Source organism: Tympanuchus pallidicinctus, unplaced genomic scaffold (assembly GCF_026119805.1).
Source record: "Tympanuchus pallidicinctus isolate F22 unplaced genomic scaffold, pur_lepc_1.0 scaffold16, whole genome shotgun sequence".
Lineage (NCBI taxonomy): Eukaryota > Metazoa > Chordata > Aves > Galliformes > Phasianidae > Tympanuchus > Tympanuchus pallidicinctus.
The window spans coordinates 22,406,430-22,420,947 of NW_026294679.1; positions in this window are offsets into that span (position 1 = coordinate 22,406,430).

Here is a 14,518-nt window from a genome sequence, read left to right on the forward strand (position 1 = left end):
AAGTCAGGCTTAATCTCAAGCACAGAACATCAGTTTGTTAACTCATGTTCGAGAATTATGAACTTGGACTGGAACAGGTAGACAGAATTGCTACGCAATTAATGAAAAGCCTGTCTTATGAGAAGAGACTGGAAAGAGATTGCTCATTTAACTTAGGAAAATGAAGCTGAGTGGGATCTGAGTGCTGTCTATGAATACATCACAGAGCAGAAGTAGGCAAAATGGAGGGAAAAGAGATGAGCTTTTTAATCTTGAAACGACAGGCACAAGAACAAATGGATATAAACTGGTCATGAATAAATTTCAGGTTGGAAATTAGAAGAAGGGTCCTTGCCATTAGAGGAGTCAGACTTTGGAATGGCCTTTAATTAGGATAGCAGGGGCAAGAAATTACCAACTAGATTATATTAGATGTTGCATTGTTGATAGCGCAGAACTGAAATCAATAAGAGGGTCCATTTTAGGCTCACATCTGTACATTCTGCTGTACATTCTTTCCTGTGAAGATAAATATAACCTGATCTCCCTCTCAAAAAGCAAAAGCAAAAGTCGTGGCAATAATTTTGTACATAGTGCAAACGGTATTTTGAGGTAAACAATTGTGTTCCATTATTATACTGCTGACATCTCACTACAGCTAGATTTGTGGAAAAGTACATGGAAAATAATTTGGTGTAAGGGAAGAAAACATGCTGTCATTAAAAAACTGTTAAGCCTGAATATTTTAGTTCGGCCAAAACTCAAATAAGAAAACGTAATAATAAATATCTCCAAGCTGTAGTGTATTGAGGGTATGGTGGAGGAAAGAAGAGAATTAGTTCATTTAGCAGTAACTTGTGGGTAATATTAAGAGACATGATGTTACCTTGCCATTCTGTTTTCTCCAGCCATTTCTAATATTCCTTTCATAGCACTTGCAGCAAAATATAAAGTATTTGAGGTGAATCAGAGAGCAGATAGACTGGTCTTAGAGATGGGAGTAGTACTTAAAAATTATCTTCTTGTGAGTCTGTGTCTTTTACATCTGAATCGATGCTATGCTATTCTGAATGAGCAATTCTGTTATACTTTGGCTTATGAGAACTAACAGGAAAGCTGAAGAAAAAAAGTTCAAATTTTTATATGATGCCATTAAAACTAATTAATGCTTCTATTTTAAACATTGATTCTGCTTATCTAATATAAAGACTGTGCAACTTAGACTAGTAGTAGATGTTTGGGGAAGAATGGATTTGAAAAGCATAAATAAACTTTTATCCTGTTCTTCAGCACTTATTGTAAGGTCAGCCTAGTTTGAACACAAGCTTAGACCTCCTTTGATGCAGCTAGGCTACGAAGGCCCTCAATCTCTGTCTTCAGATCTTCTGTAATATTAGCACAAAGCTGTGGTCAAAAGGGTTGTGCATCACAACTGAGGTGTTCAGAAAACTACTGATCAGCACCTAATTACTGCTTTTCAATTGAGACAGCATTTCCAACCATTGGAGTTGTGACTTCTGTTCTGGAGAGTTAAAGCCTACAAGCTTACCAGATGATATCACTGCCTGTGGCACCTCTTGGAAATGAGTTAAGGACAGGAAACTTTTATGTAGTTGGGCTCCAATCTCAGCTAGAACAGGATTTATCAGGTGCTGCCTCTCAGCTGAGAATGGCTTTGAATGACTGAGCCTTTGCCAACTCTGTTTTCTATGCACAAATAAGTAGCACAGAAGAGAGGAGGTGTGTATTTTGTCCATATTGGGCATATTGGAACCCAGTCCTCAAAAATAAATTCAGTTGCAACGATGTAAGAAAATGTGTTGATACTCAGGGCATGAGATCTTCCTAGTTGTAGACAATATCACTGCAACCTAGTAAAGTATTTCTGCTGGAAATCTTCCATATGGCAACGCTATTGTGTGATAAATGTTTAGCTTTTAATAGCACTAATGACCTCGATAGAAGGTAGTTCTAGGGATTAATGAACACCTGAGGTTAATGGAATCAGCTCCATCCAACCAATCATTAATTCTGAGCCAATGCCCCAAACTTTAATCATTAGTGCTGAAAATCAAAATCAATTTTGCATGGTTTGGGGCAACTTTTGACCAGAAATGTCAACAATACAGGCTCTTAATTTCGAATATGACCTTCCTCCCTCCAGTATTTCTCTTTTTCTTCCTTGCATTTACCCATAATAGTTAAATAACATTTTAAGGCAAAATGAAATTGCAAAATTTCTGTGTGCTGTGTTTTGAAATGCCCAGTTTATTAAATCATGAGGTGTGTTGATAATAGAAGTGTAACAGCTTTTTACATGAACCGCTTCCAGGTTTCAGAGTCTTACAAATAGCAGTTCTTAATGATTTTGAAAGTATTTTCTGAACACTTTGGACTTTGTGTTTGAATTTAATAATGTTTGAGTTTAACATACTATTAAAAATGTTGGTTTTGTGCATACCCTGTGCCTGTAGGTATATACAGGGTGGTTAAGAGCTGTGACCACAAGCACTTGAGCTAATTGCTGTTTTAGATGCAAGTTCTGATTTTTCTGGAACTTCAGAGATGCTATGTGGACTTTCAGAAATTTTCCAGTAACTTCAGGTGTTCCACTGCAGGCCACCAACACCGTACTCCATACAGACTCCTCTTTTTCAGGTGAATACAAAAAATAATGTGGTATACATTGTAATGAAATACGCTACTCTTCGCATTTTATAAAAAAGCAGTCTGGTTATGTGATGATGTGCACATCAATAATCCCCTGAACTGTATGGACTGGATACTCTCCTATCTATGCTTGAATGTTACACATAATATCAAACAAAACACTCCATTTTGATGATGATGATGCTGACCTAATTTATACATGTATTTATATCTGTCTTTATATATATATACATACAGTCAAAATACAAGAAAATATTCTCAAGAATGAATGACTCAAAAAAAAAAAAAAAAAAAAAAAAGATAACGGCATTACTAAATGGCATTACTAGAAAAGAAAATAACAAGTCACTATAAATAATGATTTTCGCTATTATACAATGAATTTTTTGCTTACCTCTCTATTTTTTTTATTAAAAGACTCAGGGTGAAGTTTAGACTGTTGAAGACAATGACAGAATATCCTGTCTCTTTTGTAGGATCAAAATTAAATGTGGAAAAAAAATCTTAATTGCTTAAAACAAAGAAACAGCCCCCTACCAAATTCTACCAAATTTGTAAAAGAAGACTACAGTGAATGAACTCACTCAAAAAATTTAAAACAAAACCCAGACTAAAATATCTGGCAATCTCAGTTTGAAGGTATACTTTTTATAATATTCCAAGAATTTTTGAAAAATTTGTCTTATGAATACTATTGTGCCTGACTTAAATCAGATTGCTGGACAAATTTGTAATTTTAACAAATTTCCTCTGAATTTTATCTTAGGCATGAATCTTGGTTGATAACGGAACTCTCTATTTCTGCCTGGTGTAACAACATACATTTCAACTGAATTTTATTTTTGCTCAGTTTTGCAGGAGAAGTAGTAGAACGGTTATTGAAGCGCAGTGACACCACTGTTGTCTGTGGTACTGTGTGTAAATTTTTAAACTGTTTTTGATTGTAGGGAATAACAGACTCACAACCACAGGAAAGCATCCCCTATGCAACTCTGTGGAGTTTTATTAAAGTTATTTTTTATAACCCCGTTAGTCTTCATAGATGTTTCTCTGTGGGATTTTCTTTATGGCTTAAAGGATCACTGAAAATCTTATTCTAATAACCGATGCTACTTTGCAGTGAGATGCTGGGGGGTGAGATGGTTATTGTAGAGAGCAATGTCCTGGCGGGCTGGGAGGCAGCAGCTTGTGCCGCAGCCCCATAAACAACGCACTAACGAGCACCAGATAATGGCTGCAGCTCCTAAATAATTTCTTTCCCTGCAATCGAGCTGAAACTTTGAAAATATGGTAGTTAAAAAAAAAAAAAAAAAAAAAAAAAAAATTGTCTTTCTGGAGAAAAACAAATATTTTCCCATTTGATCTATGAGCCCTTTTTAATAACATTTTATGGGATCACACGGAGGAGAAAACAAAATAAATCCCGCAAAAGCAGAGATCGATAGTGGTGGGCGGCGTCTGCGCACACCCAGCTGCTTGGCATGCACAGGGCGTCCGGCTGGGCGGGCGCTATGGGGTGCCGGCAGCGGGGGGTGACAGCTGTGACTGATGGGCGCGGGTGCCACAGCCCTTCTGGGCAGCAGCTGCTTGGCGATGAGAAACAGGCAAAACAATCAATGCCTTTGGTTTTGGGGGACGTGTAACATGGTCCCTCTGCTGTGGGCATTTTTCCATTCCGGGAGCCATGAGGACGCTTCCCTGTACTTATCTCTATCAAACGCTTCTGAATGAAATGGCTCCACCCTATGAAACAAAGATGGACTCTGTCCAGCTGCAGCCTGAGCTGTGCTTCATTTCCCTTACCAGGTTTTCCTGATTAAATAGGACTCAGGGCACCCTCATCCCCCGCAGTGTTCCCCCAGCTGCCCCGCCTTTGGCCATGTCCCCATGCACAGGTATACGTGAGGAGGAACCCATCCATCACCTCAACCAGAAACAAAGGCTGAGCTGCAGAATGGTGACTGCACGTTTCGTGTTTAATCCACTGATTGCACTTGATTTATTTGTCGAATCCTTTGGTGCAGCAGAAAGAAAACCCAGGCAGTGCTTGGCGGTAAACGTGCTGTTAGTGGCAGATTCAGAGCTGGAAGTGGGTGTTTGCAGCAGAAAAAGGGCTTTAAAAGGGGGGCTTTCTGGGGAGTGTAGGGAGAGAGAGGGCGGGGGAATTGCTCAGTTCTTGTACCCTGCCCTACAAATAAACCAGGGCGGTTGATGGCAGCGATTCGCTGCAGAGAGCTGATGGGAGAAAGGGAGAGCAACGATCTAAGAAAAGAAATATATTTTGCCATGCGTGCATGCACACACACAGACAATCACATGGTTTTCCATCAGCCAAGCCTCTAGTGTGACAGAGGGAGGGAGAACAGTCACATGCATCAGCCTCATAAAATCTGCAAAAGCCCTGTTCTCAATTCAGCCATCGGCAGCTCCCAGACCTCACGCAGAGAATTACAACGAAATTCTATTTGCAGGCTGACATCCCTAATGCTGCCGTGTCCTTATGTTTACTTCAGTTAACTGTCAGCCCTTATAAAGTGCGCTGTGCCACAGCCGCTGCGGTGGGAAAGAAAACCCTCAGAGAAGCTGCTTGGGGGGAGATATTTGAGAGGAACATAAATAGAAGAAGTAGAGGAAGGAATTAAGAAAAAAAGGAAGGAAAAAAATCTACTTGTGTATTTGCACAATGTGAGATTCAAAACAGAAATTGTTCAAGCCTTGCTTTCAGTGCATTTATTGGTTTTAGTCTCCATGATAAAATATTTAACAGCCATCTTAGCACTCAGCATAGCAATAGCCAGAGAACATTCATGCTCTCAGCCTCTGCTGAGACAGAATTCCAGTGACATGAAGTTTCCTTTCCCCACCTCAGATATGATGTGCTGTCTAGCCTAGCTTGAGCTTTAATGTGAATTCTTTAGGAAGAAGAAAAAAGGCCCCATTACAGCATGTCGAATTACTGAGAAACACACACACGGCTTTCTGGAAATTGCAAACTGAAGTAAGCCACCAGCATCACTACACTTACTGGCCAAGTATCTCTATTTTTCCATTTTTAAAAATACATATAACGCAAATGTTACTTAATTTCATTATTATTATTATTATTTTTCTTTCACTGGGAGTCCATGCTTAGGATAAAATTTCATTTTTTGCAAGCAGACATTGAACCAAAGACCATCTTTTCTCCAAGGAGCGTGCTTTCTAAATAAAAAGTGTTGGTGAAAAGAATCAATGTGGGAGCTCTGGCAAGGAGAGAAAAGTGCCAAGATTGCCCCTGTTATTCTGTGCTCTTTGGCCAGGAACAGAAATAAGGAATAGCTGCAGTCCATCCTATGTGTTAATACTATTAAATATAAAATCACTGGATTTTTTTTTTTCTTTTTTTTTTTTCAGGTGGGAAGTCAGCAAAACATTAATTACAAATTTACTTGTTAGATCACCTTTCCTTGTATGGCAGTTCATAAAGAAATATAGTTCATTTATTGACCACGATGGGAGTTAGGGAGTTGTGTTTTGTTCTTTTTTCCCCTTTCTTTTGAAATTACCAAACATTGGCAGTACCAACTCTGACTGAGCAGCAACTTTTCAACATGTTTGAAGGACTGACTCATTTTAAAAGAGAGAGACTGTATCAGTTCTTGAGATTTTTGTCAGAGCAGTTATGGTCTTTGGTGGTTTCTTCTCCATGCGAGCTGCCAGAATCAAGAAATCGCATCGTCTATTCAGTTGCTATTCAATAAGTATGTATGCCTTACTCTTTTGGATATTCAAATTGAGATTTGGTAAGGCTCAGAAACTGCCAGTCAAGTACCAAGGCTCCAAAGCCCCTTACTGAGAGGTGTTACAGTATGAACTTTATGCATACGTTTTGTTACAGGTTGGAGTTTGGATGATGAACAGATGGTTGAAGCTAGAGCCAAGAGCTAGGCTTTTAATTTAATATTCTCATCTTCTTCTTTTATATTGCTATTCACTGCCTATAGCGTCTATAAGATCAGCTTTCCAGAGTGAATTCTCTTACACTATGTTATTATCAGTATTGCTTACCATTTTTTCTGTTGATTTACCAAATTTCTAAGGACTAATCCAGAGCTATTGTGGCCGTAGAAGTCAGTGGAGGAATTTAGGAGGAGGCATTTAGGAAGTAGCCTGACTTCCTGTGAAAGAAAACATTTACTAAGCTAACGGCTGCTTCAAGATGAAGGTCAAGATCTTTATTTTCTCACTTTCTGAGGTGTTGACCTCCCTTACAGATCCCTTCTGCCACCTTTGCTATTGCTAGCACTGTAGATGCTTAAGGCTGAATGAGAACGCATGTATTCAATTTCCCTAATAACTGTATTAATTTATAGAAAAGGTGAAGGGGAGAGGAAATAATAGTATGTGTTGTGTAACATGGGCCCATGATCTGTCAGCATTTTCCAAGCATGACCAAGACCTATTATACAGGTAAAGTCATCTAAATGTAGTATAAAATAGGTTTTTGTCTTGAATTACAAGTATGGAAATCTTAACCACTTTGAAAATATCATAGTGAATAAATTCAGGTCTTTATTTATTGAATGTCACCATATAGATTTCCAAGAAGTTATACTTTTTTATGCAATCCGTGTTGTAAACGGTTTTACAATTCACTCTTAGCTCTTTTTAGTGTGAGTTCTGCTGGTGCTAACATGTTCAGGAAATCAGCTGCCAAAAACAGCATCCAAATGCTTGTACAGTGACATGGTAGAAGTAATGCACAATATGCACAAAGCTACATGAAAATTTTCATACGAATCATAGATTGTTGACTACCTGCGTGAACATTCTCTGAAGGTTGATGACCTCATGTTTTTTGCTGATGACTTGTTAAGTGTATTCAGTGAGAGGTAGCTTCCAGTTTCTTAACCGAATTCTTGTTTTCAATTCTTGCATGAATATAGCGAAGTTATTGCAATGAATACTTTCACTTACTGTCAGAAATGTTTAGATTATTTTGCAGTTATGAATGTTCTACTGTGTTTTCTAGGCAAATGAATACAGTTAGTAACATTACAATGATAAGGCATTTACTGTTTACCAAAAAACATTTAGCTCTGCTGTCTCTGGAGATTTATTTGTAATATCTGTATTTTCACAGCTGCAAAATACAGGTGGCATGGATTGCTGTTGAGTAAGTATGACATGTTTTTCAAAGGCAGAAAAAATGAAGTCAACAGTCACACGACTAATTGACAATCATTAGTGAGTTGATCTTTTGCACCAATTGTTGGTTTAAGGATTGAAAAATCTATCATTATCCCTGACAGCAAAAATTAGCTTGGTGAGATTCCAGCTCTCAGTTGACTAATTAACTTCTTTAATGCTGATAGACTTCTACCAGGTTCACCTAGGAAATACAGCCACGGTAAAAATCCTCAGATATTGATTCATTTGAATGTAGTCTTTTGTGGGGAACTACAGTGTCAGGAGGTACGTGAACAGTCTATTAGCAATGAAGGTATTAAATGAAAGAAAGTACTCTCTTGGCTGCCTTAGAGAAGAGGGTAGGCTTGCCCAAACTAAAATATCTCACTTGAGTTTGTAAAACTGACTTTTAGAGCAGGGAGTTTCCAGAGTGTTCTTGTAGATCCAATAGTTGAAAAGTAACTTGCAATCTTGTCCTATTTGATTACTTTTGAAAATAAGGTTTTAAATTCTGTACAGGAAAGTTAGTAATGAAAAAATACTATAACAAATAGAGGTATTTTTGAATGGTCAGTAATAATAAAAATAACTTTTCAAGATAGTATAGTTATTTCCATGTTTCTTCAAATTGCTGTGACCAATTGATTGGTATTTTATAGCAAGAATGTATAGGTCTTTCGGGCAAAATCTGACATTTACTCTCTTAGTGGAGACAGATCTAGCATAAAAGGCATGTTAATAATGGTAAATAGCAAAATGTTAGATAAAAGACACAGTATGATAGGGAATATAAAGATATAAGGTTGATCCATTTAATTCAGATTTTTCTTTTCCTTCTTTTAGCTATATGATTTACTAAGCTGAAGCTGAAATAATGATGTGTATTTGGTTATTATTAAGTTAGATGGCACTCTGATGTCTTTCATATTATTTGGGCACTCACATGGCTTTGTTTTCTAATTTATTACTATCCCAATTTTCTCTGACATCCTGAGAAGTTACTATCATTAGTTTTATCTTTAATTTGACCACATCTGGGTATTCAGCAGGGATGTGAAATTAATAATGTGCAAGTTTTTGAACAGTCTTTGACATAACACTTTCACATAACTCATCAACTTCTCACAATATATTTTTAAGTACTCCTTTTCATTGGAATTACTGGTATCCAAGAGTGTTCAAATATGCTGGTATCAACTTTCCGTGGTGATTAACTGAAAATACTTAATTGTCAGCAAAATATAACCTGCTTGCTGTTATATGTTAAGAGAGACCTGTGCCAGACTTGCTTCAATATTTTAATTTTCTTATGATTTCCCTCCCATTATCAAAAACAAACAAACAAAAAAAATGTGTGTGATAATTCAGATCTCAGGATCCATGATTTACCTTGTTTTTACTGGTCAGAATTTGGAAGTGTTGCATGTCAGAGTCACTTGGATTGTGCAGCAAGCCAGAAATATTCCACGTTCAGATGGACAAAGTGTGCTCTACCTCTGAGCCTGTGATAGCTTTCGGTGAGAGAAAGGGATTTCCCTTAAAAGACTTTCAGTGCTGGATTGTTTCCGAGAAAGTTTGTTTATTTGTTGACTTACACAGAACCTTAATGAAAGATACTGTTCAGATACAATTTACCAAGATTAGGCAAAGAGTTAAGAACTGGAAGGTTCAGACCCCATTGCGCAGCCACTTTGTGCAGATCAGGCTCCATGCGTCTCTGTTGTGACATCATGTTACAACATGTAACAGTGGGGAGGCACAGACCTGGTCTTCTGTAGCCACTGTACTGTCTGCAAACTAAAGAATTCAGTCTGAAATCTAATTTTCAGGAATAAGGCTTGGCAAGATTGTGCATTTAAAATTAAACACATTGTTCTTTTCTGAAGTGGAGCATAAAGAGCTGAAGGAATCTAGTCTGTGTGCAGTATGTATAGGACCTGTAGGAACTGATCAGAACTTAGAGGCTGCTCTCTTACTAACAAGTCCTTTATCTTAGAATAACATAAAAAGCTTTTGTCCTATCAATTTTTGAAGCTCAGTGATTTGTGCACGTTTTGTGTTTGCAGTAATCCTCACCAAATAAGTGTGTTTTTCTGGCAGTTAGTTCTCCCTGTTCATCCTGCTTCTCTCAGTGTTTTTATTTCGTAGCATGTATCAGAGCAGTTGATTTGTTTAATTTGAATTTTCCTTTTATAAGCTCTGGTAAGAACCAAGGCTTGTGTTAGACCCCACTTCTGTAATTTAGCTGAAACTGAGATCAGGTCTTTAGTAGTTAGGTATACCCTTACTTTGCTACATAATAAGCATCAATAAGTCACATACTCCAATGCCAATCACATATCAAAGGTTTTTTAGAGAAACAAAGCATGTCGTGAGTTCCTGAGACAATTACAGATGCTACTCTGCAACTTGCTCCAGCAGTGGGGGTTCTGCGCTCTGGCCTTGGGTTTATAACTAACTCACCACATCAAGTTTTGTAAGTATACCTGAATTGTAAGATCTCTCTTACAAGTGTCTGCAAGATTTTCCAAATCTCTTACCATTTTATTTGCAATTCTTGTAAATTTCCCAATGGTAAAACAAGATTTAAAGGATTTACTTCATAAGAAATCTAGTTATTTAATACCTTGCAAAATTCTCACCACTTAAATTTTGCTCTACTTTACATGCCATTATTTAACTGGAATATATGAAGGAGCACAATGTGTCTGTTAATAGTTATTCATGCAGTACCAATCACTTCCTCTCCAATCTTTCCTTCCCTTCCCCCAGTTAATTAATCTCTTTCTCTGTTCTATTTTAAAATTACCTAATTACCTGTAAACAAAAGGAAACATGCCTTTTTTTTTTTTTTTTTAAATGGTGCAGTTTAATTTTTACTAATCTTATTAAATAATAATATTAATAAGACTTAACAGATTTCATACAAAGAGAGTACACTATAGAAAACATGAATGCATTTAACTGGTGTAAAACAGCTTGAGCCTTTTTCATTTCCACTGTGTATTATGTATTTTTTAAAGAAGAAAATGAGACACAAGAGAATTATTTTTAATTTCATTGCTTATGGATTATTAATTCCTTATGACTGGAGTTATTTACATACTGAATTGTTAGGCAAAGAGCAATTACGAAGGCATAGCATTCTCAGACTTTGAGCAGTCTATATGGTCTATTGCTGCTTTTTTAATTTTTTTTTTTTTTATTTATTTTTTTAAAGAGAGAAATAAGTAGGAAAAAAAGGGCTTATTTGGTTTGATAGTCACATTTCCATCGGTTTTCCCATGTGGATACATACACTGTGACATGTATTCTTGCAAAGCTAGTATTGTAACAATTCGATATGCTCTGCTTTTATATCTGCCTCTTGACCTGCCTATCTTATTTTAGCAGTTTTGTGCTTTAACTACATACTGAATATTTCCTTTTGGGCTACCATCATCTTACATTCAACATCTTAAATTCAATTGCCTTCTTGTGGCTATGTTCCTCTTTCAGTCTCTCAGAATTTTGTTCTGCTGTAACCCTCTCCCGCTCATTCTTTCAGCCCTTCATTGACTGTTTATTTTTTTCCATAAGATTCTGCCCAATTTGTTACTTTCCAGGTTCTCACATATCTGACTCCTAGCTGCTTTTCTGCTGTGTTTATTTCTTACTCTGTTCTGAACTTTCCTCATGCAGCTGTTCTTCTTATTCCTTTACCTGTCTCCTTCCTGTTCATATGTCTTGGCCATATCTGTCCACAGAGGTTTTCCTTTCTCAGATTTTTCCCCAGGCTTGGGTAGTCTTTAGGGGCAGGAGAGAAGTGTACAGAATTGTTCTGAAATGCTTTTTGTCATAGTTCTTCATTTCTATGGCTAGAAGAAATTGCAGTTTTGTTTTGGAGAAATGTATTTGTACAGAGTATACCTCAGGTCAAAGAGACTTCCAGGGAAAAACTGCAGGTTCCTGGATACAGGTGAATATGGGTGAGGTGATAAACACATCTGCAGGTAGGGATGTGCTGGCTGCTAAATAATCTTCCAGGGTGGATAAAAACTTGCACTTCATGACAGAGGGGAACAGGTAGAGAGACCTCAGGGCTGAATTTAGCTTCATTAGGTGTAGCAGAATATGTTGCTTCAGTGAAATGTTTTAATGGGAGGAGAACTGAAACCTTCCAAACACATCTTTGGTAAACGCAGAAAAAGTGACATTTTCCTCATGCTGTTAGAGCTATGTTTGTCTTCACCCATACATTAAAGTTGCAACTTTCACCATCAGTCTGTCTTTCATGTCCTTCCTGACAAAGACTGTCTATGCCTTAATTCCTATTCTTTTTTTTTTTTCCCTCATCCCTAGTTTTGTGAATGCAGAAAAATTTTCTCTCAGGAACTGAAGCCAATGTGAAGTAAGGTTGTTACCGCTTAGCGGTAGAGCAGGAAAAAAGAGAAAGGCCAGATCTTTATTCCTCAGTCTTCAAGCCAAGTTATAAATGTGCTGAGACATTCACGATGCAGTAATATTACAGTATTTCATATAATATGAGAGTATCTTGAGATCTCTGATAGAAAGATTTCATAAGCTATTTAAGAGTTGATCTAAATTGCAAGAGAAAAGATACAGGCTCACAGGTTATTCTGCTCTTAATGCAACATGGATTAGAGTTATGATAATGAATATTAAGGAATTAAACAGGATTTGTCACTTGTTGCAAAGATTTGACCAGATTGGAAGTCTATCATTGTTTTTTCAAGAAAGAATCTTGATCTCTGAATGAGAACTCAAAGTTATTACAGTCTTCATAAAAATGCCTCTTGTCACTACTGACATAATGTTCTAATAATATCAAAGCAGGTTCAGTCCTGATAATTTAACAGGAGTTGAGAGAGGACTTAACAAAGGCTTTTAAGATCATAGGAGTTTGCTTTAAGGGGTTAATTTTGCCCCACCCGTCAGACTAGTTACTGTCATGCATGACTGTTCTTCTCTTCCCTGCAGTGTGTAATAAGCAGATGGAATGGTCAGCAAGTCAAAATATGAAACATTGGAAAGGTCATAATCCTACAGGATGCTGCTGTCTTTCTCATCTGTCTTACAATTAGGATGACTTGCTCTTGTAGCAAGAGTCATAATGAGGACTATAATGAATAGTCCTCAACTTACATCTATTCCTCTCATCCAGCAGCTGAAAACAAAGTACAGGTGAACCAGTACTAATGAGGGACCAGGCAAGGCATCTTTTATTTACATGAGCAAATGTTTCTCATTATATGGTCACACTTATACTGGGAATCATTGAAGACAGGAAGGATTGTGGCTCACTCAAAGATTCTTTTGATCATAAACCATTTAAAGTTGAAAAAAAACATGTTAAAGTTGGCTATGTTTTGTTTTTTATAAATTGATCTGTGACTGGATTTCAGCTCAGGAGAGTCAGGTCCTGGCCATGGTATTCATGCAGACTTTAGTGCAACTTATTCCAAGACTACTGGTGCCTTTGTTAGACTAAAGATTTGGAACCTGTGTCTGTATACCTTCAGATTTAATTTCAGTTTTACAAAGCTTTTGCTGTGGGAATTGTGGAAATTAGTGGAAGTCTGTGAGTGGCAGAGGTGGATCATGTCTCTGCCAGCCCAGGATAGTAGCAGGTTATTAGAGGTCAGAAAGTATGCACATAAGGTGAATTGCTTCAACCATTCACTCTTGAAGGAGTTGGAGATGCAAGTGTGGAAAAAAGCAAAACATGTTTTGGCCATAATACCAAGACTGAAATATTTATAGGAATCACATGTAATGAGAAATTAAATTAATTCACATGAAGCACTGTTGCCATAGGTACAGCAGTGTCCTCTGGCAGGCTCAGATGGACACACCAGCTACAGCTACAAATAGGGCTGCTGGAGATGAAATTCGGAGATATCATGTTGGTAAAGCTGCCATGCTATCCTCATCTTTTGCCTTGTAATTTATAAAAAATACAGAAAACAGGCTTCTGTTTGCTCAAGCAGTGCTACCAAAGTAATCTATTTGTGAAACAGAGCAAGGTTTCTTTCACACGTTGGTATGCAGGACCAACTGTGGAAAATATGTCTTTTCTTTGGAGCAAAGGAAGAAAGGAAGTAATGAAGTATGTTCCAATCTGAGTCTCTGTTCTGTTTTTTATTTTCATTATCTTGACTGTCATTTAAGCCATAGTTTCACTAGGTTTGAATGATTTGTACCTGAGTTCCATCTCTGCAAATCCTGATGTCCAGTAGGTCTGTCAATTGACGCAATAAACTCATGACTTACCTGGCAATGACTGAAGGTCATACTTACCATTTTGGTAAACAACTTAGAACTGGGTAAGCAGAAGAGCATAAACATGTTGTGAAATTTGGTTTGTTTTTGAAGGCCATGTGCTATTAATAGTATTGCAGTCAGGATTAAAGTAACAGCTACCAATACTCAGCAAAATTAATAATCACTGCCCATGGCAACATTGGAGCAGTTACTACGAAACCCAAGTACCTAAGAAACCAGGAGGGATTAGACAACTATAATGATTTTTCCATGGTTATGTAGCTGGTCAGTGGCAGAGCCAGATATGCAACAAGTCTCACAGTTTCCTGGTTGACTCCACTACTCTGAATTACACCATATAAAAGTTGGAGACTTTTTCATGGTGTGTGTGGCCTCAGCAATTTTAATGACGTTGTCATTAACAGAAAAGTGAAAT